Genomic DNA, 27,099 nt, shown 5'->3' with positions numbered 1-27,099 from the left:
CCAAATTTTCTGAAACGGATTTCGTCCAAACTTACTTGGGGTCTAAAACCATTATTTCGATGAGGCGTACTTTGCCCTTATGAAAGTGTATATATGGTAAATTTCAAATTTCCTTTACAATTACATAGAAAAAAAATTAAAAACTTTTTTGGCGAGCACATCCGCCATTTTTGGTACATGGGTTACGAAAAAAATCGTGGTTTCAAATCTGTTTGCGTTCACAAAATTGGATGCTGCACTCAAAAGTTATATGCGGTTTTACTCTCTTGTAAAGAACAAATATTTAAAAATTCCTATTGTGTTGTAATAAGAACATGTATATATGAATCGTTAGCAGCATTTGATGTTTATCCGTAGATGGTAAAATAGTTGCTAAATTTATTTTTATTTTCGCGGAAAATCAAAAAATATTGAAGAAATCTTGGAATAAATTTTATTTATTCTAAATCAGAGTCCAAAAAATCTCTAACAAAATAATTTAAAAATACGTACAGAATCTAGACAACGCGTAGAAAAATGTGAGACCAAAATTATAAAGATCTCGTTTATAACTTGCATATTACAGCAACAACAAAGAACGGAAACTTATTGTTGGAAATTATTTCAAAAATATATTTTTGGTTAAATACGAAAAATTTGAAAAATAAATGTTGGGAGTTATTCTATTATTTCGCTAAATTTCGATCCAAATCCTGAAGAATTTTGCTTAAACTTCTACGAGAAAAGTAATTAGACATCGTGAAAGTATATTTGCTTTCTGTAATAAGCAATAGAAATAAGAAGTAGTGAGTAATATTGAAATTACAATCAAAGAAAAAACATAGGAGTTAAAAACCGTATAATTCGCGAATCCGTTAAAATCAGTTGAGGTGCATGTGCTTTTCGGATACAGGGAGTCCATGTCTATCAATATGCATGGATTTTCCCATGTTTCATTCAGCGGCCAATGTGTGCCATCAGTTGCATCTTATTATTCAAAAAACCTTCAAGTGGGCAAAAATTACGCGATGTGCATATGATTATAAGGTGCATCCGATTTCAATGGCCCCCTATTAAAAATACGTCAATATAAATTATTTTAGACAGATTCGCCAAGAACTGCGGATGTGCCACCGCATTCTATTTTGGGATAAATAGGAATATTACTCCTGAATCTTTGTAATTTGTGACACACCTTTTTGGCAAATATTATAATCGCGTATAAAGGATTACATTTATGTAAAAATAATCAAAGAAAATCGCGGTTCAATTCGCGGAATTGTCAAAATATATTTTTGCAGATTTTACTACTTTCAAGGTATCTATATCCGGCGTTTTAGTAGATGGATTCGACCGCGGAAGAACACGTAAAAAAACTAAAATCACGCGGGGTTCAGGGGTACCTGTACGACAGTTGTAAATTTTAAAGTCAAAAAATAGGGTTTTTCAGAAAATTTACGCACCAAATTTTCGCCATTCGACTCCTATTACTAGGAAGCTGTACGGAGCACACTCATGAGATATTCATCGAACGACGTGGAATCGCGAGTTCTACAATCCTATAAACTAGTTTGGATTATTATCTAGTTGCACCATCTAATTATAAGAAAAATTAGAAAAACACTGAAATCAAAACTTCAAAATGTCAGCATCGATTTTAGGGGGATGCAGTGTATATATCCAAATTCATACACTAGAACCATGTTGCCCCAGGGGTATTGTTTAGTTCTTTCTTTGAGCACAGGTTTAAATTTTGCGTGGTTTGGCCAGAAATCAAAAAAGAACACAAAAAAACATGTTTACTTCATCACATTTTTCCCATTTTTGTATATTACCACCAACGCAGCTTCCACGAAAATTATTTGTTATGGTCCATATTATGAGATCGTGGCTAAAACACTTCAATTAACATAAAAATATTCATATTTTATAAAATATATTAACAGTTCGCGACTTATTAAATGGTGAACCTCAACTTCAACGATTATAAAACTTTTTTGAATATTACCATATGTACCCTCATTAGCATAAATGCTGAGGGTACAAAAAATAAACCAAAAATACGTTTGCTCCAAATGTTTGTTGGTTTACTTTATTGGCCTTCATCATGGCTATAAAAATGCCTGTTAACTATCTGTGTAAATAATAAAATTAACAAGCTCAGTGCCTAAGTCAAACGATAACAAAATATAATATTTTCTACAACAAAATTGATTTTGACTAAAGTGTTCAATGGAATAGTGGAGATAAGGAGCAACATCTTGTTTAAGAAAAATGTGCAGTAAACCAATTTAAGAAACGATGGACAGACATACGGCTATTATATTCACTTATTAGCTTCCCAGCAAAAATACTCATTACAAATTGGCCTACTTTCTCATTATTTTAACACGGGCATGTCATAGGGAGTAAGTACTTATTTTTTGGCACTTAAAAGTAAATAAATAAGTACTTAAATAAGTAGTTACGACTTGAAGTAGCCAGGGAATAACTACTTATTTATCTACTTTTTAGTGACCAAAAAATAAGTACTTACTCCCTATGACATGCCCATGTTAAAATAATGAGAAAGTAGGCCAATTTGTAATGAGTATTTTTGCTGGGTTGGAATATAATCAGCATTCTCCAACAATTGTCTTTTAACAAGGACGTTATAAAAGCATGTTAAGTAAAAAAAAAAACTAAATATCCTACAGTTTGTTATAGCTTGAATATAATTAGTTATTTGGTATAAACTAGTGGACCGGGCGAAATTCATTTCGAAGTTTTTTGGACTTTAGTAGTTTGAGTTGGAATATATTTTTTATGTTAATGCTAAATTAACACCCTACACCACAATGTGGAAAAGGTATTACAAGTTTGTTTTTCCGAAAATTCATGTAACACCGCGAAATATTCGTCGCAGAACTACCCCCCACCCTCCATGTGGTATACCAAAGTTCATATCTCGACGAGGTAATGCGATTTTGAGATGTGTGTCCGTCCGTCCGCGGTGATGATCGTAAAATATTTATGGTGTGAAAAGAAAAACAAACTATTATCGGATTTTGTAACAGCTCGGCGGTTCACAGTGATAGTCTGCTCGACTCGAGATAAAATATAGTTTGAGTGTATGACATAGAAGAATTACAAGCTTCTTAACACGATGATCAGATAATATTTAGCGGATCAGACTGACCAAATCAATCAGCCTGGTATATACAGGGATCTCACAGTTTTAATTGTGTGCTGTACCATAATCACTCTGGAGGACACTTAAAGCAAATTACATCAAAGTAGCTGTAAGATAACGAAACTACTGCTCCTCCCAAAATAATGGGTTTTGTAAGGGATTTTTGGCAGCCGTAACTTCTTACAAAACCCACTACTAACCCATTATTTTAACAACGGCATATCCCTCTGAAAGCAACGAAACTACCAAATGTGGGTGGTGAGTTTCATCGTACATACTCATGTCAAAAAGCAGTGCGCGAGTAGTAGGGCAAAATTCGCAGGACCACCTGAAGTAATGCAGCATTAATATAAGATTAAATATAATTATATAAATCAATCTCGAATGCAGAACAGATGGATGGATAACCCTATTTTGCAATGGTTGTGTCATGAAAAATGTATCATATTCTGACACCACTGCGTGATAGAAGACCAAATAAGGGAAAACATGTGCCTCGGCGTTATTTGCTTTCACTTGCACTTTCGCCCCCAAAAAGGCTTGATGTTAAAAGCGGTAATTATGTTAAGCCCATATCTTACAAACCAAAAAATTTTATTTACTATTGGAGGTAAAGTTCTTGCCAATATTACAAGAACAAAAGTTGTGAACACATAAAATGCCATCAAACTTCATATTCAAAGTCAAAACCGTCAACGCCAAATATCATTTATTATACTTTCGATTTTTGGTCTATAGATATCAAACCATTAAAAATTCGAGAAAACAATCAACTACAACTATTTAATTAACATCCCAATAAACAAAATTTTAGAACATGAGAATTCTGTAGAAACCCATACAATTTTGCATCCATTTTTCTCTGGTTCTGGCCTGTAACATGTGTTGCCCTGTTTTAGCTGGCAGTTTATAGAGCACATCGAGAGTCTCAAGGCGCAGCAGAGCTTTTTACCATGAACGATTTTTTATCATCTAATGCGTTCGAGAATGTACTTACTTTTTTATCGCTAGCTGCCATAGTGTATCAGAAGCGCGGAAATTTGACAAAGTAGTCCTGCTACGAAATCAGAGTAATAAATAAGAACAACGTCCGCAAGTCGTTGTCCCACAGTACCTGGGGTGTCATCTAGGCTAGTTAGAAAATATCTTCATGATCTAGATTGAAATGTCCAAAGGTACAAACCAGAACTCCGATTTACTCGCGAGTGTAGTAAGTTTTTTTGGGTGTAAGATTTTTGGTGATTTTTGGGGCAAGTTTTTGTTTGGTGGAGGAGGATTTTCCCGCCCAAATTGCTCGAATTCGAGAAGAATTTTACTCGCTAGTGGAATTCGAGCGAATTAATTACAAAGATATAGTGGGAATGCATACTTGTAAGTGTACATATTGTTGATCAGCTTAACATTTTCAGTAAATATAATGATGTCCGTTCGTCTGTTGAAATCAAGAATCAGCTGGCAATATTCAAAATAGGGCTTTGCTTTTGGTACAAAAGTTTCTATAGTTGAATTTTGGTATTTAATGTTAGTAGGGGTACAAACCTTTCCTCCTGAAATTTGTCGGTGCAGGCAAATGTTTTGATATAAGCCCCATAGAACGGTCTTATCTCATATGAATGGAATAAATTTGGTATTTACCGTCAGATTGGTCCGTAGATCTTTCGAAGAATTTTTCTCTCAAACACGCCAAGCACTGCCATGTCAGCTTGCGCAAGTACCCTGGCTTTGGAGCCATACATCAGCACGGCTAGTATCAGTGTTTTGTAGAGCGTTATTTTTGTTTGACCAGATGTGGCTTTGTTTTTAAACTGCTTACTTAAACCAAAGTAGCACTTAAATAGTAGTACTTAAACCAAAGTAGGCCAATACAATTCTTCTTTTTATCTCACAACTGACGTCGTTTGTTATGTTTACGGAGGTTGCGAGGTAGACGAAGTCTTTTACTACCTCAATATTATAGGAACCAACTTCCACAGTCGGTCCGAGCTCAATGGACGCATTGCGCGTCGACACTTTTGTTCGCTGGGGCAACAAAACTTTTCGCTAGAAAATTGTTGGTGTATGTCGAAATTTTATTATAGAACGCTACTTCCCAATTTTGAAATTATTTAAGCTTTTAGCAACATTATACAGCCGAAATACCTGAAATTTGGTATTTAGTCATCGTGGGGTGATTAAATGATATTCCCGCAGCGAATGGTACTTATACAATCGTAATAAGTATTCGTTGTGGGTAAAGAATATTTCTCATAAGAAATGTATGTATAAGTCCACGTTTTGATATAGCCCCCCTAGAACGACACCCCATTTTCTGTATTTAAAGGATTCATCCCCATCTTTCGGCAAAGCCGACTAATAATTTTTAATTGTTAAATATAGTTTTTCTCTAAAATTGGTCATGTTTCTAAGGCTTTTTCTCCTAAAGAACCGCGAAAAATGGAAAAACAAAGTTGAGTTTCGAACAATTTTGAAATAGCTGAAATTTTTGTATTAGGTCATCCTTGGGATATTAAAACATTGCCGCAGAGAGGTTGGCCCGGCCGAACTTAACACCATTTTCATTTGTTTCTCCTCGGTTGAAGATTATATTTATCAAACAGTTCACTTTTCAAGCAAGGAACCAAATACAAAATGTAATCTAGATTACAATAAACACATTTCTAGAACATATGAACTTTCTAGGAACGTTTTTCCAAGGTCAGGATAGCAACAAACTAAAAAAATCGTTTTTAATCCATTTGTCTCCAGTTCTGGCCCTTAGATACTAAACATTTTAAGATTTAAAGAAACAATAAGCAACAAAAAGAAATGAGAGAATTATACAAAATAAGAATAATATTTTATTTGTAAACGTTTTCCTTTGCATGTTTCTCATAGTGTTGGCATATTAATTGTGAGTTAAATAATCCACTTTTAGGCCCTTGTTATGGAGCAAAGTGGTCTCGTTTACTGTTAATATGGTCTGATACTATTTTAGTAGATCCGGCAATCCTCCTGGACAGGTTTTGCTGTAGTTAATATTTATTTTAATTGAAAGCAGTCCATCCTGGTAAACCACAAAAAAAAAAACTCATAAAACGTCGCTCAGTGGTTCAGGAATAGATTGTCCTGGCCAAAACCCCCAATTTTTTGTCGCCACCGATTGTTAATTTCTATATGGGATTCGATAGCAAATACATATATTTAAACTAAGGAAACCAATAATTAGGTTAAAATATTTTCGCAATTTTGGAAAATATATAATTTTTGCTAATTTCGACAGAAAGAAAAAAACTATTTCTCGGAAACTATAACATGTGGCGAAAAACAAAAATCTTTTGCAATTGCATTTGAAAAAAATTAAAAAAAACATTTTGCTAGCACATCTACAATTTTTGGCATAGAGGTTAAGAAAAAAATTCTGGTTTCAAATCTGGACGATGCGCGCAAAAGTTATAGCGGTTTTTATTATCATATAAAGAAAAACTATTTAAAAATATCTTATTTGTTGGTATGAGAAAATGTATGCATAAATCGTTAACAGCATTCCATATCTATTCGTAGATGTTTAATTAGTTATTAAATTTATTATTATTTTCGCGGAAAATCAACAAACAATACAAAAAATTTTAAGAAAATCCAAATTATCCTTTCCCATAGTCCGTACAAACCATCAAAAAATAAATTAAAAAATATATGCGGAATCTAGACAATGCGTAAAAAATATGACACCAAATTTATAGACATTGCATATTATAGCAACAACAAAAGAGAAAAACTTATTGTTGGAAAATATTGTGTAAATATATTTTTTGGTTTGATTCGAAAAATTAGAAAAAAAATATTTGACAGTTCTCCAAATATTTCGCTAAAATCCCATACAATAATTAATGTGTACTGCTAAAACTTCATCAAGAAATATGGTTTACCATCGTGAAAGCTTATTTGCTTACTGTGATAACTTATAAGGATAGGAAATTAAGAGTAATATTGAAATTACAATCATTCAAAAAATGTGGAAATTAAAAAGCCTATTTTTCGCGAATTAGTTAAAATCAGTTGATGCGCATCCGTTTTTGGATACAGCGAATCCATCTCTTTCAATATCTATGCATATTTCGATGTTTCACTCAGCGGTCAAAGTGTGCCGCCAGTTGCATCACACAATGCAAAAAACCTTAAAGTGGGTAAAAATCGCGCAATTTGCATACGATTTTGATGGGCATCCGGTTTCAGTAGCACCCATCGAAAATACGTCTATATACACATATTTCAAACAGATTCTTCAAGAACCGCTGATGTGCCTGCACATTCTATTTTTGGTAAAAAACTTATATTACTAGCGAATCTCTGTAATTTATGACACGCGTTTTCGCAAATATTATAATCGCGTATAATTACGTAAAAATTTTAAAGAAAATCGCGGTTTAGTACGCGGATTTAATAAATTTTTGCTGATTTTCCTATTTTCAGGGTATCTATATCCGCGGTTTTAGTGAATGGATTCGATCGCGGATTGACTCATTAGATCCGTCGCGTAAAAAAACTAAATTCACGCGGGGTACAAAGGAAATTGAATGACACTTTTAAATTTTAAACGCAAAAAATAGGTTTTTAAAAAAAATTCAAGCATCAAACATTGGCTTTTAGACTCCAATTACTAGGATGCTGTAAGGAACACACTCATGAGATATGCATTAAACGACGTAAAATCACGAGTTTTATAATCCTGTTATGAGTTTTGAATATTATCTTGTTGCGCGTCCGAATTATTAAAACAATTCAAAAAACCCCGAAATTCCGGCTTCAACATGTCAGCATCAATTTCAGGTGGATGCAGTGGATATATCGAAAAATGATACACTAGTATCTTATTGCCCATGAAGTATTCTTTGAGACTTTCTTTGGGCATATGACAATAAAATGTATGGTTAAGCCAGAAATCGGAAGGGAGCATAAGAAAACTTGTTGGTTTAACCCATATTTACCTATTTTTCTACATGGATGCCAACACAGCTTCCACGTAAATTAATTTTAATGGTTGACCTTATGGGATTCCTCATACCATATAGAATATGTTAACAGTTCGCGAGTTCTGAATGGGTGAAACTCGGATTCATCGATTGTAAAACATTTTTTGTTTTCGCAATATACTGTTTACATTGATTCTTTTTTTTTTTTTTGTTTGGTTGGTACTGTAACGTTAACACGAAGTGAGCTATTTTATTTTTCCTCAGGGATTCTATTTTTAAGTGAAATTCAATTATTAGTGGACTAGAACTTTAAGGGATCAGCTTAGACCAAAGTTATGTTTTCACAGAATTAGGCCAGAGATTGTCCTCTTTCAGCCTTCATATGTTTATTACTTATTTAATTTTTGAAATTACATGGGTAAAAATGTGTGCTTTTTCCATACCGTTTCCCATATAAATTATAGCTTTTTACACAAATGGACTTTTTATACCCTACACCACTATGTGGAAAGGGTATTATATGTTTGTTTTGGTAAAAATTCATGTAACACCGCGAAATATTCGTCGGAGACCCCCAATGTGGTATACCAATCTTCATATCTCGACGAGATAAAGCGATTTTGAGATGTGTGTCCGTCCGTCCGTCCGTCTGTCCATTATAAATTGTAAACACGCTCCAGGCCGCAATTATGGACCGATCGTCACGAAATTTTGTATGGAGGTCGGGTTCAGATCAGAATAGATCCCTATTCTTATTGGTGATGATCGTGAAATATTTAGCGGGTGAAATGGACCAAAAACATAATATTTATCCAATTTTCTAGCTGCTCTGTAGGTCTCAATAATAGTCCGATCAACGCGTAATTTTAAATAGGCTAAGAGTATATCACAAAGGAGAAGCTTGCAATTTGAGAAGGCGATCAGATAACATTTAGAGGGTTAAATGGACCAAAACTTTTGTGTGAAAATTGTGAAAATTTTTAATATACAGCTTATATCTTAATTCCTGGAAGTGACATTCCAGACGAGTGAGATACACTGCCGCTCACTTGAATAGAACCCCCCTGCAAAATTTTATTCAACCTCCATTTTTTCCGAATTATACAAGATATGAAGTTTTTAACTTTTATTATATTTAGCTTCATGTGTTTGGAGTAAACTTAGTCATTCATTTCCATTCAAATCCAATTTATATAAAAATTATACAAGAAAAACAAAATAAAGTCAAAAATTGGAGTAAAAAATTTGGCTCATTTGAATAGAACCCCCCTTTAAAACTTGCGAATACAGAAAGATTGTATTCGAATATCGATGCATTTTTACTCTATATTGAAAACGAAGTACTTTCAGTACTATTCAGTAAAAGGATATCCCTCCTGATTAAGGATACACCCGTATATCCTGCTTTGGTAAGGATTCTTTAAATAATCAGATGTAATGCCATACAAAGCTTGCTTTTTTCTGTCAACAAGTTTATTTTTGGAAGCGTACTGTCTCCTAGAGTCGTATATTTTACGCTTAAGTCATTCCCATACAGTTTAGAGAACATTTACCACTGTAGAATATGGTGGCCCCTCCAGGATATCCGCATATCTATTGAAATCTTTAAGTTTTGATGACTCGAAGTGTACAAAAGTTTATAAAATCGTGATGAAATTGCCACTCGGGATATCCGTAAATGTTTCTCAATACTGGAAATACCTGTTTTAGAACTTCTTTGTTAATTGTCGTGCGCATTTAGGGTGAAAGAAATTAACGCCCAAGTCCTTCATAATTATTAAGGACTTTCCTCATTAAGTAAACAATTGCATAACTCTATAACTATTATTTTCACTTCTATTGAATGGAAGACCATCTTCTAAATTGTTACTGTAGCGATGAATGTGTTTTTATTGTGCTGGAACGCATTACTAATTATCAAGGACTTGGGCGTCAATTTAGTTCACCCTAAATGCGCACGACAACTTATAAAGGAGTTCTAAAACAGGAATTTCCAGTATTGAGAAACATTTTCGGATATCCCGGGTGGCAATTTCATCACGATTTTATAAACTTTTGTACACTTCGAGTCATCAAAACTTAAAGATTTCAATAGAAATGCGGATATCCTGGAGGGGCCACCATATTCTACAGTGGTAAATGTTCTCTAAACTGTATGGGAATGACTTAAGCGTAAAATATACGACTCTAGGAGACAGTACGCTTCCAAAAATAAACTTGTTGACAGAAAAAAGCAAGCTTTGTATGGCATTACATCTGATTATTTAAAGAATCCTTACCAAAGTAGGATATACGGGTGTATCCTTAATCAGGAGGGATATCCTTTTACTGAATAGTACTGAAAGTACTTCGTTTTCAATATAGAGTAAAAATGCATCGATATTCGAATACAATCTTTCTGTATTCGCAAGTTTTAAAGGGGGGTTCTATTCAAATGAGCCAAATTTTTTACTCCAATTTTTGACTTTATTTTGTTTTTCTTGTATAATTTTTATATAAATTTGATTTGAATGGAAATGAATGACTAAGTTTACTCCAAACACATGAAGCTAAATATAATAAAAGTTAAAAACTTCATATCTTGTATAATTCGGAAAAAAATGGAGGTTGAATAAAATTTGGCAGGGGGGTTCTATTCAAGTGAGCGGCAGTGTATACTTGAAAGTGGAACGCTTGACCTTTCAATTGATGCCAATTATGTTGGTGTGCATGATCAGATAACAGAGTTACAGCCTAATATATTCCGTTATTTGTTTGTAGTGTAATAACAAACTCGCTAGAAATCGCAATTATACATCAATAGTCACGAAATTTTGCACCGGGTAAGAGTATAGGTGAAAGAAATGGACCATTACTTTTGTATGAAAATATAAAAATTTTATTTTTGGTCGATATTTTAATTCCTTGAGGACATACATATCTCGCAAAGTAGCCTGCATATGGAAAAAAACTACTGACCTTTCCTCTAATGTAAATTGCAATATAGTGTTTGCTAGATAACGGGCCTATTGCCTAATATATAATGGGTTCTGTGTAGAGAACCACATTTTTATCCCATGCTACATATTGTCTCTCCAAAAGTTTATGTAACACCACGAAATATTCTTCCTAGACCCCTTATTTGGTATGCCAAAATTCATACCTCGACGTGATAAAGCGATTTAGCGATGTGTGTCCGTCCATTAGAAATTGTAAACAAGCTTAAGGCCTCAATTATGGACCGATCGTCACGAAATTTTGTATGGAGGTCGGGTTCAGACCAGAATAGATCCCTATTTTTATTGGAGATGATCGTGAAATTTTTAGCGGGTGAAATGGACCAAAAGCAAAATTTTTATCCGATTTTGTAGCGCCTCTGTATGTCGCAATTATAGTCCGATCGCCTCGAAATTTTAAATAATGTAAGATTATATGACAAATAGATGATGATCGGATGATGTTTAGAGGGTAAAATGGACCACAACTTTTGTGTGAAAATTGTGAAAATTTTTAATATACCGGTAACATCTTTATTCCTGGACCACACATTCCGGCCACACAAATAATATTTGGAAGGACAACTCTTGCACTTTCCATTGATGCCAACTATGTTGATTTATGTGGTCAGATAACAGAGTTACAACCTAATATATACAGTTTTTTGCTTGTAGTGTAATCATAAGCGCTCTAGAGGTCGCAATTATAGCTCAATAGTCACGAAATTTTACATTTTTGATGATGATCTGATATTATTTAGCGGGTACAATGGACCATTACTTTTGTATGCTAAATAAAAACATTTTATTTTTGGTCCATATATGAATCCCTGGAGGGCAAATACTGGCAATGTCGCCTATATATGAAAAATTAATTACCGATCTTTCCTCTGATGAAAATTGCAATAATATGTGTGCATGATAACGGACCTACTACCTAAGATATAATGAGTTTTGTGAAGAGAACCACATCTTCCTCCCATGCTACAAATTGTCTCTATCATGACAGACAAATTCCCAGTTCTTACAAATTGCGTGGAACCCTATCATATTACCGGTCCAATTGTCCCAAATTTAAAGATGTAGCAGAAATGGCTAAACAACGCCAATTTTCAAATTTAAGAATATTTCTTAAAATGTACAGAATATAATTGTTCCACAAAACATCCCAGTAGGGACAAGGGAGCCTTCTCTCATATCAATGAGAGCACCCCGATTAATATCAGCTCAATGATATGTAGACAGCGGAATTTTATGCAACACCTATTTTTGTTAAACTTGCATATATTTGGCTTCTAATTAAATTCCAATCGAAATATATCACATATGCAAAAATATGCGAAATGTATAAATTATGCATATGCAAATATTATTTTTGCATATGGAAAATTTCTGTATGCTACATATATTTCAATAATATCTTCTAAAATGTTTATGTGTACATCTTTCTGTTTGAAATTCACTTCAGACAAGTCAATAAAATAGAGAAATCTGTAACCAGAGCCATAATTTTCAAAATGTCGAAAATGGGGAGCTTTCGTTGTATGGGAGCTATATGAACGCCTAGATCTATAACGAAAAAATTTCGGATGGAAAGTTTAATACCCCCAATGAAGACTTAATACCAAATTTTAGCCAGTTCGGAGGGATATTGGGACCATAACCTTCAAAGTACAGCTATATGAAGACGTGGACGTATAACGAGAAATTTCAGGTGGAAAGTTTTTTTTACCTCCAACGAAGACTGAATACAAAATGTCAGCCATTTCAGTTTGATATTGAGGCCACAACCTTCAAAATACCGGATATCGGGAGGTACGGTTCTATGGGAGCTATGTGAAGACCTGGACATATACCGATAAATTTCAGGTCGAAAATTGTGGTGAATGAATAGTTAATACAAACTTTCACCCAATTCGGTGGGATATTTAGGACACAAAGTCTTGCATATGGTTTAGAAAATATGTCAAAATATGCAAAAAAATTAGGTACAGACTAAATGTACGTTCTAAAATTACTTATTGGTGCCACTATGGTACAATTGTATGCACACCCGCCTTGCACGCTGATGGTCGGGCGTTCGATTCCAGGCCAGCAAACATCAAATTTCCAACGATGGCAAAATACCCCTCAGTAAAGTTGGCGACATTTTCTGAGTATTTCAACCATGTACAACTTCTCTTCAGGGGGTGTTTTAAGACATGCCTTTCGGACTCGGCGATAAACAGTAGGCCCCATACTATTGCTGTAATATGAATAGTGGTGCACGCCCTGTCCCTTCTCTGATGTTTGTGGAACAATTATTATATTGTTATTTAAACTTAATGTGATAAGGTTGCAGACTCCAAAAATTATTTCTTACAATGAGCTTATTTATCCAAAAGAAACTTTGATTTGCTGAAAGCTAACTCGCAGGGTAGTGGTGTAGGGTATCGTATGGTCGGCCCTGTCCGACTATAGCCCTTGCTTACTTGTTTTTAAATATATTCGTTTTTATAAGAGCTACATGATTTTCATCAAAATCCAAGGGATATCTTTTTTTAATTTTGGAAAAATTTTTTTCCAACTTTTTTCATTTTTTGTTTGTTTTGTATTTGTATGGTTTGGTTATTGATGTTTGACCTTTTTACATTGTTAGAACATATAAAAACCTCAAAAACACTCATATTTTGATGCAAAATATGAAAAACTCAATTTCTCTTGAATTTCTCTGCAACTACAAAACCGAATTGGATTGCTTTTATTGCATGGGAAAGCTGATTATGTTATCTGTCGATAAAAAAATATCTCTATCCGTTCAAAAGTTACAGAGTTTTGACCGGGAAAAATGATGCTAAACCACTGTGCGTCGTAGTTTTCAGATATTTCCGGTTTGAATCTCATAGGACATTGTTTGGATGTAATATTATCTGGTACCGCCTTGGTCCATATATAATATAATAATATTCATAAAATGTCATGATTTTTAAGCATTTACCGAAAATATTGGGTATTTTGGAACTTTCATTACATTTTGAAAACATTTACTTGACACCTTGCCTTACGTTTTAATTATTAGTTTTGGTGATTATTGTTAAAAAAGGTGGGTTAATGGTTTAATTATACATTCAATCTGATCTTAAACAAGTTGACCAACTAATTTTTGCAAAAAAACCGACATTTTTATCATTTTCACTAATTAATGCATGAAAAGTATTCGTTTTCTTAGTTTGAAAACAATTACTTGACAAACTGTGTGTATAATTTTGCATAACTTCGATATTACATGATTTCAATCGGATTGAAAATAAAAATTTGCAATGCTTATTAAATATGGTGTATAAATACATATACATACTTCAATGCATTTGCAACCACTGTGGCTGTACACGTTTCTCTCTGCATCACTGAAATACAAATTGAGCCAATAAGTCCAATCTTTGGCACATGAATTTTATTTTTTCAATGTGGAAAATGATGGCAAATACAAAATAATAAAATTATGCGGAGAGAGGGAGATATTTAAAGAGAAAATGTGAGCCAAACAGCAAAACGAAGTCACGCGACACACATGACAAGAAACGATTACAAACACAACATTCCCATACACTAACATCGATTCTATCAAAGCTCTTTATGAAGGTAATAAAGGCTGAAGGAGACGACGATAAAATAAAGCAACAAGAAACGTGGGCAAATACCTACCCACACACCTACATATGGACATATCTCTGTGAACTTTGTAAGGACTACCAGGAACATTGTGTGATTTTGGTTGGTGAGAAGAAAAAAACGCACGAAGAGATTTTTATCTAAATTACCCGACGTGTGCACAAAATTAAGGAAGTTTTCAGTGAATTTCTGCCATAAGAAGGAAAAAATTAAATTATTAAAAAGTATTTTCGTGAAAGTCAAACGTTAAAGTCATAAAAACGATAACGTTCTAGTTATTGAACACATCGTCTATTCATATTCCCGTATTTCGTGTTGTGCACCACGATTTTTATGTGTGTTTTGAAAACGCGTGAATAACATCCGGTTGTGTGTTTGAGTGAACATATTCTTCCCCAATAGCTGAAGAACATCACCAATAAAAATTGGAAATTATCATAAAGTTAAATAAAGCAATACGTACGAAAAAGGAGCTTCTTGATTCAATCATTTATGTCTGTTTGATGTTGTGTTTGATTCTTTAAGAATTACATTTCGATAACCCAACAACGATTCAAAGTGCTTTCAATTTCTTAGTATTAAAATCGTGTTTTTAAATTTTGTAAAGAGAATAATTTCCACAAAATTAAGCGAAATAAGTGCGAAAAAAGAAGTTTTGTATTAACAATATCCATAGGTATAGTTTGGAATATACGCTCATGAATTTTTAATGTCAAATGTAAAATATTGATGTCATACGCCTGAAAATATACAGCAGACATACGACAAACAAAACATAACAAAAGCCGGATAAATATCAAAGGTAAAGCAAATTGCGAAAAATACTAAACTGCAGGCAAGGAGAAAATGTGAAAGAGGAATGTGAAGAGAGAGAGAGAGAGAGAGAATATTGTTATTTTGGGAACTTTTATCTCACAAATGTGTTATAAATAAAAGTGATGCTAACTTATTTGGAAAAATTGTATATTTGAATACTTATTGTGATAATGATGATTTTTACGAAATCCTACCGTTTAGATAGAATCTACAGTTTAAATTAAATTTTATTTTTTAGTCATTCAGGGTCAAAGGTCATTTTTTGGAGGCATGACCTATCAGCAATCGACTAAAGTAAAAGTTGTAGGCTTTAAAATTGTCTACAGGAATAATTTTTAAAATGAGTTACCGTTCTTGAGATATACAGTATCGGGCAAAACATTTGCAACTGATACAGAAAATTTAGTTTTAGCGCTATAATATTTGTAAAAACCAACTTTTTGTTCAGTTTTTAACATTAAAATGTTCTTCATACTCTGAAGAAAACATCCACAATTGGTTTTTGTACCTAATAACGGAGTTCCACTTTTTATAGCGTACTTAAAAATATCCCGTATTTTAGCAATACAAAACAATTGCAACTCATCTCGTCACTATTAAATAAGGCTCCATATTTGTATTAGTTAACGGTATATTTAAGATTGAATACCTCATTATATAAAACTAGAAAAGTTACATTATGATTAGGAACAGAATATTTTAATCTAATTTTTATTAGGCACTTGATAAGTTTGGAAAAGGCCCAGAAAATCGTAGAACTGGAGAATATAATTTAGGGTATAGTTGAATACGAAGCGTAGTGAACTAGATCGTTCAATTGAACTAGATTGGCACAACTTTTATTATATAATCGTAAGATTTTTTTTAAGGTTAATTCCAAATCAAAACTAAAATTTTTCGCTTCCGTCGTTTTATGGAACCTCCATAAATGGGCCCGGTATGGGGCCGTTATTCAAAGCAGACCCACGTTTTATGGACTTCAGTAGACTAAATCACTCAAAAACGTGAAAAAATTAATTAAATTTATGTAGTATGGGCTTCGTATTCAACTATAAACTATTCTTGGGGATGAACCTACCCAGCAAAAAATATTCGTTACAAATTGACCTACTTTCTGATTATTTTAACAAGGACATGTCATAGGAAGTCAGTACTTATTTTTGACCACTAAAAAAATTACGCATGTGCAAAAGTAAAAGTAAAATTAACGAAATTGTTCATTAATGCAATGAAACACCTTCATTTATGCAATGAAACTTTTTCGTTAATGCGATGAAACTTTTTCATTAATGCAATGATACTTCTTCATTTATGCAATGAACCTTTTCCCTTAAAGCAGTGAAACTTTCTCATTAATGCAATGAAACTCCTTCATTGATGCAATGAAACTTTCTCATTAATGCAGTGAAATACTTTCATTGTTGTAATGACACTTTTTCATTTATGCAATGAAGCCTTACATTAGTTCAAAATCAATGACAAATTTCATTGATGCAACGTAGGATTTCATTCATATTATGAAGTCAATTCATACTCACGTAATGAACAAAAATGTAGTCAATGCTAAATATGTTTTTTTCACTTTATTGCAACTAGTTTTTACCATTAATACAAGTCATATTTAAAACCTCAGGTATTAAGCATATTAATGATAGTATTGGGCGTAGTCATCTGTAAGTAAAATTGAACCAATAAACAAATTGCCGCTGAGTCATCTCCTGTGTACGTCCACGATGTTAGGATACAGCATTTTTTTCTTAAGGGAGTAGTGCTTCATTGGCCACGGACAGTCTCCGTAATTCCACTGATCATTGGACTTTCTATTTTCTATCTCCATTGCAACTATAAATGAAAATTAAAAAAGTAAATAAACGAACACATAAAAACTACAAAAAATAATTTAACCAATATTTGAATTTTCATTTCACATTATTAATGCCCGTAATTTCTACGCGTAGTTATCTATCAGTTCATAGATATGCCCCGTGTAAGCAAAATTTCATAATTTCAATCCATAGGTAACGTTACCGGGTCGAAAACGGCCGTGTTACTTATACCAAGGATTTTGCCTGGTTGATCGTTGCCAATGTGTTAAAAATTGTAAAACTCTTATATGTGGCAATGTTTTTTCGAAATCATGAATGAAAATCATCAATGTTACCACATGTTTTCAAAATTTACACGCCTCGGTAAATGACACGTAGAAATTACCAAACGCGTAGGTAAAGATAACTAATAGGTAGCTACCTACCCGGTTACCTAGGGCTAGAAATTACGGGCATAAGTACTTCATACTTACTTTCAGTGAAGTTAATAATCCCTTTGAGCGTTGTCATCTGTAAGCAAAATTTAAAACCATATAACAATTTTTAATAATTTATCTGGTTTTCTTTCTAAACATTAACTTAAATGCAGAACATACATATTATGAGTATTCTTAAATTTATAGGAATTAAAAGATTCATTGTATCCATGAAATCTGTTTCGTTTATACAATGAAACTAAAAATCATTGAATTTTAAATAACGTAAAGTTTCATTGCATGAATGAAACATTTCATTATATTAATGGAACGTTTCATAGCATCAATGAAAAATAATCAATGAGACCTATTCACTGATACAACGAAGCATTTTACTTTCAGTGTACAAGTGCATACACAGTAGGTTTTGCTTACCTGCACATTCAGAAATTGCACGACTTCTTGTGCAGGAATGCGCAAAATGCAGGAAGCTTAAATTCGCTTACCTGCCCAACGAAGCAGATATCTTCAATATTACCTACGTGCATGTGATGTGCAGCAAAAAGCTATGTTTGAATAATATTAAAGTTAAACCCATTTCAAGTTCGGGAGAAAAAATATTATAATTTTTTACTTTGCGTTTTCTTTTTTGTGTTGTCTTTGTTTTGAGTTCGCAAAAAACTCAATTTATTTCTTGCGCAGATATATACAAATTTTACAACAAGATTAAAGTAAAATCCCCAAAATGTTGATGCAGCTATGTCTAAAATGCAGCTATTGATTGTGCACTAAAACACAATATATTGAAAGGAATCTAGAGAATAGTAGCCTTAAAAATTGTTCTTGGTCAGGAAACGCCAAAATGCAGCTATGAATGATGCAGGTAACCAGAAATTACTGTAAATGATTTGTTTTTAGAACCACTATATCTCAAAAATGGTACCTTCCAGCAAAAAATTATATTGAATAAACTTGTGGAAAATTTTTCTGTCTACAATATTTGCTCAAGTCACTTTTTAATTACACCAAACGTTTTCAAGAAAAAAAAACCCGAAAACCTAAAAAATTCCTAAGTTGCGACTTTTAACCCCAAATAATTGTTTTTGCGCACATGGGATTGATGGGGACTATTAGGACATTGCTTCTAATGGCAAACCACCAAAATTCAGCTTTGTGGGAATTTTTGCTATTTCAATGTCTATTTTGACTGGACTTTAAACTTCCGATTTTTGCTCAAATATCGACTGTTTGCGACGCCTGTCGACTATTCGGTTTTAAAGGTCTAAAAATCGAAGTCGACTTATCACTGTCGAAATATAGAAATATAGAAAAGCCGACTTTTGACTTCGAGTACGTGGCCCTAGGTTAACTCTTAAAGTAATCTTTTAAAACGAAACTGCATTTGTCTTATATTTTTGCTCTGCTTAATTTAATCTAATAATATATTCTGTTCACCTGTCATTTTGGAAAAAAATTGAATTTTGTTGCACAGTGTTATTGGGGTTGAGTTGCTTGGTGATATTCAGTATTGAGGAAGTTAATAATTTTAAATTATATGTGAACATACAGAGGAGTTCCATTCTATAGATTTTCTGTGTTTATTCTTGATCATGTGATCCAAGTAAGATCTATTTCGTTCAAAATCAGATTTTGGCATGTATTAGAAAATAAACACTATGGTATCGTACCGTACCGTTCTGTACCGTACCAAGGTGGATAGGTACACTACGATGGTGTACCGCTCCGGAACACAAAGATAATCGTAGTGTACCGCATGCCGGAGCACTAAAAATCGTAGTGTAGCAACAGGCAATAAAGTGCAGTACACATTTTCAGTTTTTAATGTACACTACGTTTACCGTTGTGATCCGGAACAGTATCAGTAAAATATTTTTTAGTGTTTGTGTTCCGGAACACTAACGCTAAAGTTTTTTTAGTGATACTGTACTCGGAGCGGTAGACTATGTTAGTGTACTGTTTATTTTCGAACTCTGGTATCAACTTGTTTTATACCCCTAGCCTTTTAGCTAAAGAGGATATATACACTTCCATACGACCGAAATACGCCTCATAGGAATAAAGGTTTTCGAGCCCAAATATTTTTATTTGAAATTTATTTCAGACTTTTTAGCCATGTCCGTCTGTCTGGCTAGCTGGATGTAACTATAACTATCGAACGGATTAATTGTTAAGTTCATATTTGTGTAAAGGACTGTGGAAGAACTCTCTATCTTATTCGTTGAACTGTTAATTTGAATAAAATGGGTTATATTATTTTTATTCGAAATTAAAATAATACGGACTAGCTTTATGTATCTCCTTTATAACGTTTCAAACACTTCTTATTTTTGTAAAATAGTCCCAATAAAACATAACTTTAACTTCAACTTGGGTAAAGGAAAATTATTTTTTGTTTGAAAATAGTAGTACTGTAGAATTAAAAATATTGGAAAAATCTGCGGTATTACTTCTTTTATTTTTCACGGATCTCCCAAGAAAGTGCATACACTTTTTGTCCGCATCCGATTTCGGTGTCCACAAAACAATTTTAATTTAATTTAATAATTTAATTTAATTTCCTATTTTTTAAATGTCTCACATTTAGCGTTTTAGTAAATGGATTACTAGTAGATCCGGAACGTCAGAAAAAAAGGTGCAATGGAGTACGAGGTAATCGAATTACTGTTGTAAATATTAGGCCCGAAAATTATAATTATTAGAAAAATGTTTTCACAAATTCCACATTTGCATACAGATTTCTGCGAAGCTGTGCAGGTTACATTCACGATATACTCGTACATATCAAACAAATAAGCACAATAACTTACGAAATGAGTACCCGATTTTTGTTTTTTGCAAGTTCATACATCCAAACAAGGCCATAAAATTCTGAGAAACCCTTTAAATACATAATTCCTTGAGACAAGGATATCGGTTATTTAGTCGGTATTAGTTTGTCTATAGGTGTATGCAAACCCCACTGATGCTTTGTCCATCAGTCTGTCCGATCGTCTGTTGTAATCACGCTATCTTCCGAATAAGTCGAGCTACAATGCTGACATTTTGTACGCATGAGTTTTTGGTCCAAACATAGATCAAGTTCGAAGATATAGCCCCCTTATAACGGTATCGCCCGATTTCAGATATTTTGACGTTTTTAGCCACATTTTCAGACCGAATTAGCTATAATTTGGGTTCCCAGTGACCAAGAAATTTCTCAACCAAAAATTATGGATATACGCTTTCTTCCATATAACGGTACCACCCGATTTCAGGTATTTTGTTTAAGCAAAATTTTCTTGCCGAATTATAATTTGGATCAAAAACTCATGCGTACAAAATTTCAGCATTGCAGCTCGACTTATTCGGAAGATCAAATCAAGTTTCTAGTGGTCAAGTACCTTCTCCACCTCAAATTGTGGGCATAGATATTTTCGAAATAGAAAGAAAACTAATAATTCCATATTAGTTCAGAGTATTTCATGGTGGAGGATATAAAAAGTTCGGCCCGATTGAACTTACGGCTTTTTAACTTCTTTTATTTTATTTGATCATGCGAACTTCTGATTTGTAGCCGAACACCCTAGACCACGTGAACGAATACTAAGGGTTGTTTAAACGTTTGCATGTGCACCACCAACTGTTCCTTGTTTCTTTTTTTTTAACAAAAAGTACCCGGCCGAGACTGAGCGTTGATCACCCAACTCTCGGATTTGTAGTCCGACACACACGCTATGTGCCAGTGTAGTCATTTTTGTTTACATTACTTTGTAATGGGTTACGTAATGACTAACGGATGCGAATTTTTGCTGAATTGACATGTAAGAAGCCTCCACTGTCCTTTCTATGATGTTTGTGCACAGAAAAAAATTACTTCATTTCAGGAAAAGTGTTCATAAAGTATTGCCAAGGTTCAAATTTCTGCATTTCAAGAACGCCTTTCATAAAGCAAAAAATACTGTTTTTTTTCTGAGAGATTGAAACAGAAAACAATTTTGGGGAGTTGTTGTTTTTGTTGTTATTGACTAACAAACTACCACACACCACCAACCAAACCAGAGACAAATGTTGCTGCTTTTTATAATTAATGCTTTTATTTTGTATTATTGTAATTTACCGTTTCTTCTAATGGATTTTCACTGTAGTTGTTATCGTCTCATAGCAGAACAATACGAACCATATGAACATACATACATGTTAAGTCTATCAGCACTAGGTTGAGATATTGGATGTTGCCATTATATTAAAGAAATTAAAAATCTGTAGTTGCGAACTATACAGCCAAACACTTTGTTTTTTTTTGACACCAAACGCACTGTAGTTGTTTGGTTTGTCAGTTAACTATAGTTATAACAACAAAATTGTTGGGACCTACAGTGGCAGTTTGGGTATGTTGTTGTGGTGTGTATGTGTGTGTGGTGTGGTTCGATGATATGGTCTCAATGAGATGGTAAGACGATGGTGAGGGTTGTGTTGTGGTTTGTTGATACATTGTCTATACGATGGCGAGACGACGAGACCATTCAAAAGAAAACGAGAACATAGTTGAGAGCATTTTCCAAACAAGAGAGGAAATATGAGAGCAAATAGTGGAATATAGGGAAAAATATGAATGTGTTTTTGCATCTCATGAAAATCTTACATATTTTTGGAAAAATAGTGGCTTTCGGATGGAAATAAGAAACTACACATGTATGTTATGTGAGGTACCTGTACAGTATGAAAAAACTACACCACGAAAGAAAATATGTAAAAATTCTTGAAATAGAAACATTGTTGCGTTTTTATTGGGATAGCGTTTGCAATTTTGTTTTTTTTTTCAAAATAGTCTGGCTTAATCCCATTGTTGTTGTTTTAATATTTTAAAACAAATCTTTTGGCATTGTTCGCCAAGGGGTAAGGCAGGGAATAATACTATAGTTTCGATTCTCGCCACAGAATCTCATCAGTTCCCTTGGGATTAAGCCAGACTATTTTGAAAAAACTAAATTGCAAACGCTATCCCAATAAAAACGCTACAATGTTTCTAATTGAAGACACTGCATTCGTTGAAATTAGACGACTCATACTAGTGAAAAAGGTTTGAATTGTTTTCGCAGACACTTTCGTCGGAGTTGTGTGAGGTTGCCAAGAAAAAACTTCTCATTGAACTTTTTTCGTTGCTTACCTTTATACTTCGAGCTGACGATTGATGTTTGGGTATAACAAGTTTTTTGTTGAAGAAGTTATTGAAAAATAACTTCGGTGGTTAATATCCACAAACAAAAAACAAGGGAAATGATGAGATTCTGTGGCGAGAATCGAAACTATAGTATTCCCTGCTTACCCCTTGGCGAACAATGCCAAATCTTTTCCACTAATAAACTAGTTGTTTTAAAATATTAAAACAACAACAATGGGATTAAGCCAGACTATTTTGAAAAAACAATTCTTGAAATATTTTTTTCTGTGTGGGATCGATTATAAAACTTCGCCATGTGAACAAGTCCATTCTTCTTAGTATAGTGGTCCAAGAACTCTATGAACATTCGCAAATTGGGAAAAATTCAGATCTAGCTTGCAGAAAATAAAAGTCGATGTTTTATTGTATGTTTACCCATGATTAGGATAAGAATAGCTTTAGATTGATAATTTTACTTCATTCATTGATATATTTGGTCGATTTGTATTTTTATATTTTTGGGGATAACTCCCATAGGGCGGTACCTACCGATTTATGTAATTTTGATGATATTAACCGCATTATCCAATTGAAATTTGGCATTTAGGTGGTATAAAATATTCAAACAGGGTATCGTCTGCACAGGTCCCCTTTTTGATATAGCCCCCATAGGAAGGTATTGTCCGATTTTGGTAATTTTGAAGATTTTAGACGCATTATTCAACTGAAATGGCTAAAATTTGTACCCATAGAAGGGTACCGCCCGATTTTCGGTATTCTTAAATTCTTTCGACATCATCTAACCGAAATGGCTGAAATCTGATTTGAATGTACATAATAAAAAATAAACCCATTCTGCACTTTTTAGTAATAAAAACTTGTATTTAACAGTTTTTTTGGAGACGCATCATGGCATTAATTTTTCTACTTCCACCCGTATCGTGGGAATCGTGGGACGGACTTTTTCATTTTGAAATCATTTTTAATTTCTTATCTGCTATGCGGTGATCAATTCCAAGTGATATCTGATCCTATTTATCAAAATGTTTCCCATAATTGTAGTTTTATTTGAACCAAACTTAAAAAAACGTCCTTCCCGAATTGGTATATTTTCTAAAAATTGCTATAAAACCAAATGTCGCAGGAAGTCGCAGGTAAAAATTTAAGACATTATTCTAGACAAGATACATAAAACATTAAAAATCAAAGCTAAACCCGACTAATTTCCACACCAAACCCCTATTTTAATTAAAGAATTTAAAAAAATGGACCTTACACTTATTAACATTTATTTAATATATTCAAAGAATTCACACGTCTATGGCAATTTTACATCTAAAAAAGGTCATCGTTAACATTGTAAAAAATATAAATTTTAAATGTACCGTTATTCCGTTCTAATTAACTGTTTATAATTATTACATATGGCGTTGAGTACAGTCAACACTCTAGTTCAATACTGTACTAGCGTTTCATAGTTTCCTTCAAGTCCATTTTTTGATTTTCTGCACGCTAGATCAGTATTTTTCCCACTGTGACTCGGTGCCACCAACTATAGCTGCTGTTTACCTCTAAATCCCTGGAATTGGGGTATATTTGCACATCGTTATATCATTTCCAAACTTAAAAATAAAGAAAGAAAGAAAGAGCTAGCGGGACAAAAGTCCAGGTCAAGTCTTGTATAGTTTTAAAATTTTTAACACAAATGTCACTCCTTCACTCTTTCTGACACCCACAATTTTTTAAAGGCTGGTTTCGAGTCTTTCTTCTTTTTAACATATATATTTGATTTTTTAACACAAGGTATTCTTACCAACAACTGTGTAGCTCATTTCCAGTATCTTAGATGGCTTACCTACACTTGATATGAGAAACGAATGTCACACAAAAACCGTAGAATAATGCCAAATTGGCAACACTTTCGTTTTAGCACGTTTTTCCGAAACTTGAAGCTTTCCATAGCGTAAGCTTTCAACAAAGCTCATGACCTACGCTACGGTAAAACAGAATCTCTCTCACATGGGAAAAACACCCTTTTCGCCATGAACTGAAAGGTTATTGACAGAGAAAGAAAAACTTTGACTGGTACTGGTTTTCCTCAATTTCCTTTTGTGCTTAACGTGTGGACAAATAGAGTGTTAAAACAGAAGTGAAAAGAATAACAAATACAAGGATTTGTAAAAGTGTTTACAAGACGATTTCTTTTTCAAGAAAATAAAAGCCGACAAATTTTCGTTGTTAAAAATAATCTCAGTGTGTTTCCCGAAAACAAATTATTGATTAAAACGGTGTGTTGAGAGTGTTACATAAAACAACTATTTGCAATATTTGCTATTGGTGAAATTTAAATTGATATTATCGTGATACTGCATCGAAAATCATACATATCAGACCTAAATAGTGAATTAGGTTTCGACCGTGTTAATTTTTAGCGAAAAATATCGTTGAAGAAAAGTGTTTTGTGGTAATCAGTTGTTTCAGTTGTCAATTCTACAAACAAAAGTAGACGACGACAACCCAACAAATTTCACTTCAAGAATTAGTTTTCTAAACATTCGTCCTAACAAATTACACGTAAGTTAAATATTATTTTTTTGTTATACATTTGTATTGTTGTTGGTGTTGTTGCCATTACCACAACTGTATGGTTGTGTGTGTGCTTGTTTGTCGTCATGTAAACGACTACTATTTCCGTGTGAACCGGTATTTTCAGCCACACTGTTTATGCCATAACGACGCATTGTTGTCGCTGATGATGTTCGATGGTGAGCCATCTAACTACTACATTTGGTGGGTTAACTATGGGAAGGATACCTTAGTGATATATTAGATTACAAATGGATAAACAATTCAAATGTTTTAAGTAATTACTAATGGAATTATGTTTGTATTTGAATGAATTCAAAACAAGTAAAAAAGCATTAAGTTCGGCCGGAATTCCTCAAAGTACATAAAATAGGTTCCTTTATATGGGGCTATAAATAGGAACATATGTTGACAATTTTTGGTGGAGAAGTTGTGACACCATTGGGAACCTGTAATTAGTTTGGTTAAGAAATATAGCTAATATCTTAAAATTACCTAAAATATGTGGTTGGATGGAAAGAGTGACGGACATGATGGTGTACATGGTACGAACAATATTACATTGTACTTCATATTATAAAAAAGATATTGGGTGAACAGGTAGACCTACAATTCTAAGATTTGTGGTCCATTAGAGAGAGATATGGAGGTGGTTTTGAAATTTAGATTAAAAACAAGTAAGAACGGAGTTAACTTCAGGCCGAACTTGTTATACCCTCCACAGTAAAATGGAGCAATTAGTAAAATGGAGCAGTAAAATGGATCAATTAGTTTCCTTTCGTTTATTATGAAGACTTAATACCAGCATTTCAGCAAGTTCGGTAAAACAATGTGGCTAACTTTCAAACTACAGAAATTCGGGAGGTACCGCGCCATGAGTGCTATATCAAAACCTAAAAATTTATGGCGGAATGTTTTTATACCCAAAGAAGATTAAATACCAAATTTCCGATATTTCGGTAAAACCTTCAAAATACCGAAAATTAAGAGGTTCGCTTCTATGGTACGCTTCTTCTGGAATATTTTATAACCACATGGAGGACTAAATAACAAATTTCAGTCTTTCGGTGGGATATTGACGTCACAACTTTCAAAATTACGAAAATCGGGGGGTAGCGTACTCTGGGGGGCTATACTAAGGCGTGGACCTGTACCGATAAGTTTCAGCGGGAAAGTTTTATACCCCCAACGAAGACTAAACACCAAATTTCAGCCATATCTGAGGAATTTTGAGGCCACAACCTTCAAAACACCGAAAATCGAGAGGTACGCTTTATGGGGGCTACATGAAGACCTTTAATACCCCAAATGAAGACCAAATATCAAATTTCAGCCATTTCGCTGGAATATTGAGGCCACAACCATCAAAATACCGAAAATAGGGAGGTACCGTTCTATGGGGGGCTATACTAAGGCGTGGACCTGTACCGACCAGTTTCAGGGGGAATGTTTTATACCCCCAACGAAGACTAAATACCAAATTCCAGCCATATGTGAGAAATACTGAGGCCACAACCTGAAAAATACCGAAAATCGAGAGGTATACTGATCTATACCGACAAATTTCA

General features: G+C 33.6%; 1 protein-coding gene and 1 long non-coding RNA gene across 7 annotated transcripts in view; one reads left to right on the top strand and one right to left on the bottom strand.

Annotated features, from left to right (window-relative positions):
* The first annotated feature begins 14,728 nt into the window (after nucleotides 1-14,728).
* Nucleotides 14,729-27,099, top strand: part of cpx (synaptic transmission protein complexin) — a 1,026,747-nt gene continuing 1,014,376 nt past the window's right edge. For 3 of the 6 annotated variants that reach the window (XM_073958850.1, XM_073958846.1, XM_073958838.1), the window contains exon 1: nucleotides 25,004-25,519. The gene's annotated coding sequence lies outside the window, so the exon portion shown is untranslated. Of the gene's footprint in view, nucleotides 15,529-25,003; nucleotides 25,520-27,099 lie in introns of those variants that run through there. The other 3 variants (XM_073958849.1, XM_073958845.1, XM_073958837.1) reach the window with 2 other exon arrangements.
* Nucleotides 17,141-24,939, bottom strand: LOC141388687 (uncharacterized). The gene is made up of 3 exons (XR_012408921.1): nucleotides 24,801-24,939; nucleotides 17,842-17,878; nucleotides 17,141-17,384 (listed from the first exon to the last, which is right to left on the bottom strand). It is a non-coding gene; the product is annotated as an uncharacterized lncRNA (long non-coding RNA).

The sequence above is a fragment of the Musca autumnalis genome, unplaced genomic scaffold (genome assembly GCF_047663935.1).
Source record: "Musca autumnalis isolate F117 unplaced genomic scaffold, ASM4766393v1 scaffold_1, whole genome shotgun sequence".
Taxonomy (NCBI): domain Eukaryota; kingdom Metazoa; phylum Arthropoda; class Insecta; order Diptera; family Muscidae; genus Musca; species Musca autumnalis.
This window is presented reverse-complemented; position numbering and strand designations above follow the sequence as displayed.